Genomic DNA, 4,273 nt, shown 5'->3' with positions numbered 1-4,273 from the left:
TGAGAAGCGTTTAGAAGCTCAACAACATATCGAATTCTACCAAGCCAGAATCTTTCGAGCTTTCGACAAAAAGGTTCGACAACGAAGCTTCAAAGAAGGGGATTTGGTTCTAGCTGAGAGGCGGCCTATGATCCTTAATTCCAAGAAGAAGGGTAAATTTGAACCCAAATGGGAGGGACCATTCGTAGTGGAGACAGTCTACTCGAGTGGCGCATATCGCCTAGTCACCAAGGACGGCGACCGGCTTATGATGCCGATAAACGGCAAGTTCCTGAAAAAATACTATCCCTAGTATCTTCAGGATAACTAATGTATTGGGAAGTTCCCGGAAGAATACCACATGGGGTATTCTTAGGGATAACCCAGCCACTGTAGAAGTGATGTATAAGAAATCCACGTTCGAACTTTGAATGTCGGAATGTTTCTTCTTATTGTCAAATTCTCTAACTCTCATGAGTTATTTTGTGAGACGAGATTCAATCCTTGGATAGGTTAATCTTTCCTCACCAAACCATCTGCTGATCAAACTAATTGACGGTAGATCCACCAACATTTCCATCTGCCGGTCATTGGTATTTCTCAGACTCAACATGTTAGGTCCTAATCACCTAGCGTTAAAGTCTTCCTTTGAGTGATAATACGAGTTGGCACTTTCTTTGCTACCTGTATTCCACTTTCTTTGCTTTCAGGTCAAACCTATAAAAGTTAGGGCCAAAGCCAAATTCCTCTCTCGATTCCTTCCATGAACGAGAGGTCCACTTTCAATTTGAACAATCAAACCTATAAAAGTTAGGATTGTTCCCGATCTCACTTAGTCAAGCCTACAAATAGTTAGGACTAAGACCGAGTCATTGCTTTTCGATAAACGAAAATCCGCCCTTGTTCCTTTTTCCACCAAACCTATAAAAGTTAGGGTCGAAATTGGGCTTTCCCCTCAATAAATGAGGGATTCTTTTGATTCAAATGACCAATCCTATAAAAGTTAGGGCCGTTTGAGCTTTTCCGATTCTCGGAGTGGAGATCCCACTCTTAGTTTCATCTTTTCAGATTCTGGGGGTGGAGATCCCACCTTGAGTTTCTTTTCTGACTGTAGATAGAATATAAAATTCTTCCTCTTCAGTCCCGGGAGATAGAATATAAAATTCTTCCTCTCCCGTTTCCCAATCCGTCTTTATTCTGATAAAGACACAATTTTCAATTTCTAATCCGGGCACTTTGTGCACGGGGAATTTTATCTCAACTCCTAAATAGAGATAAGTCTACGCCTAACACGCGTCGCCGGTTTAGTCTTTCACCGATTGAAAAAGACACCAAGGTCTAAACTTGGGGAATTTTATCCCGAAGCCTAAGTAGGGACGAGTCAACACCTAACACGTGTTGCCGGGTAGCCTATTCCCGTAACAAGGGCGAAGTCTATGTATTCAAATAGCACAAAGTCTCAGAGAATTCACTCTCTTAGCACAACGTTACATGCGGAACGGATTTAGACAATCCGCATGCTAGCCCGATTCAAACGGTAATCGGTAAAGGCACATCAAACCCGTTGAAGGCTGGGGGTTTGCCAAAAATCCCAAAGTCTATGTCTAACACGCATTGCCGGTTTAGTCTTTCGCCGATTGAAAAAGACACCAGGGTCTAAGCCTGGGGAATTTTATCCCGAAGCCTAAGAAGGGATAAGTCGTCGTCTAAAACGCGATGCGGGGTACCTTTTCCCTATAAGAAATGGTTAAGCCTATGTATTCAAAATCATAGCATCAAGTCTAAGAAAAACGATTTTTTTTAGCGCAACGTTACATGTGAGACGGGTTTTAATAATTCACATGCTAGCCCGATTCAAACGGTAATCGGTAAAGGCATATCAAACCCGTTGACGGCTGGGGGTTTGCCAAAAATCCCGTAAATCTTATCACCGCTGAGTTCAAAATAAATAAAAAAATACCATAAAGGAATCAAATGCGGAGTCTCTATTAATAGATCAAGTCAAAGCATACAATAAAGAGCTCGTTAGCCCGAAGGCAGCTGACGGCTAAGAACATGAGACTCTAAACTAGAAAGCCTATCTATATAACTCTGCTCAAGTTCTGCCTGCAGGCCAGCTCGGACGGATTCTTCAGAACTGCTCAAGATCTTCACGGCTTCATTCTTCAGCTTCATCAATCGCTCCTGTGTAGATCCTAGCTTCTCGAGGGCCTGTCCACGAGAATGCTCTACTCCAGCCAGGTCTTCTGCAATGATAGTAATGGACTCCTCGGCGTGCTTCAAGGCCTCCTTCAACCTAGCCAATTCCTCGCGGTCGGAATCCAAAGAGCGGAGTAGCTCGGCCCTATCTGTATCCTTCCTCGCCACGGTAGCCATCAGCTGCGCAACTGAATGCTCATGTGACTGAATCTCACTGCCGATGGAAGATCTCAGGTCGCGCCACTATGCCAGCCTATGCTCCATCTGAGAGGACACGAAGGAAGAAGCCCCATTAGCCTTCAGCTCCTTCAACTCTCGGATCTCCGACTCCAGAACAGCAAAATCGGCGATGAAGGAATCGGCCAACTCTCATCATGTGACGAGAAAAGGAACGCCTGAACTGATCGAAACCATATCCTCGATGAAGAAGTTTCTCGATCATGCCGTTATAAAAGACGGTAAAAAGGCCGAGGTCTGTACGAAAAATGTCTTTGTCGGGATCGGTATCAGCCAAGAGGGCGCGGACACGCTCATATAGAGATGATCGAGATCCTACAAGAAACAGTGTGGAAATCTAAGAGATTATCGAATACGATAAGAAAATTTAAAGGCAAATTTCGCGCATACCAATGCCAACGGAGGTCCCCTCAGGCTGAGATCCGACAGGTTCCGAAATAACTACAGGAGTAGTCATGGAGGGTATATCAACCCCTGTAGGTAGATCGGTCATACCTCTCGGCTGTGGCGGGGAGACACCGCTCTCAGGCAAACTATCAGTCCCAGAAACTGTAGTGGCATCAGGCACAACGGCTGGTCCTATAGAAGGAGGGTCGGGATGATAAGGTCATCTGCATACCTGTAGGTCCATCATCCTCAGGTATACGGGGAATGCCAGGAGTCATAAGAGTATCAGTCCCGGTGGCTGGTCCTATGATTGCACCCATCTATTAGTCAAAAGTCAGACAAATAAAAAGGAGCACGATGTCCCTAAATCGTATGCGTACCTGCAAGTTCGTCACTCCGAGGTAAGCTAGATATGCCGGGAATCGATATTGGGTTAGTCCCAATGACTGGCACTGTAATATTAATCCTTCGTTAGTCAGACAAAAGATCAGGCAAAATGAAGGGAATCAGATATATACCTGTGAATGAATCACTCTCAAAGGGTGGTCCCACAGTTCCTCTGGTGGCTTGTTCAGCCAACATGTCGGCAAATAATCCAATGTCAGGTCCCGGGAAACTTGGTGCGGAGGCATACCCCTGTTCCTCGAAACCTACATCATGAAAGGCCTCATCCTCAACTGGTTTCTCTATCACGACGTCTGTAGAATAATTTAAGTGTTGGATATATATACAAGAAGATGGGAAAGGAGGAAAAGCTCAGAAGTACCTGCAGCCGGAACAGAAAATCCTTGTCCCCCAATATCCATGCTTGAGTTCTTCAGGAAATCTGAAAGAATGTGAGGCACAAAAAATAATGAATCCTGATTTCTCTAACTCCGCCAAATGCTACTCGATAAGGGTATCATCAGATTTAGATATACCTGGACATAGAGTGGTGGGCTTGACACTATTAGCCTGCTCGGTGTTAAGGTTCGTATCAATACCCAGGGAACCATCCCGAATGGCGTCGCACATTTGCTGCATGAAGTTATCCATATTATCAGAATCAGTGAATACGGGGTCCGGTGGAAGCTCGCCCTCGTCATAGTACCCTGGAACATAAAACATGATTACGAATCCCAGAAGGTGAGACATCTTAAAGCAATGAAAACGACGAAATGTTACCTTCCTCTCCATCGGCGATGTCTCCTAAATCCACTCCATAGGGACGCTGGCCGACGTGTGGTTTATGAGCAGTCTTCTTCTTCTTCGGAGTACCAGCCCTCATAAAACCAACGAGTCGTTCATGCATGGACTTTCCACGCGTCTCAACATGCGTGGGAACTTGGTCACTAAGCCCGGATCTCGCATAACAAGAAGCGAGCGACTCGTGCTCATCGACTGTCCTACCTGGGGTGATAAGAGTCAGTTCGTTGATACCAATTGGAATGGAGAAAGAAGGTTAAAGAGCATGACAAACTTGCATCAAGTT

Source organism: Asparagus officinalis, chromosome 7, assembly GCF_001876935.1.
Source record: "Asparagus officinalis chromosome 7, Aspof.V1, whole genome shotgun sequence".
NCBI lineage: Eukaryota > Viridiplantae > Streptophyta > Magnoliopsida > Asparagales > Asparagaceae > Asparagus > Asparagus officinalis.
The sequence above is the reverse complement of the archived record's forward strand: the minus strand, read 5'-3'. Positions refer to the sequence as shown.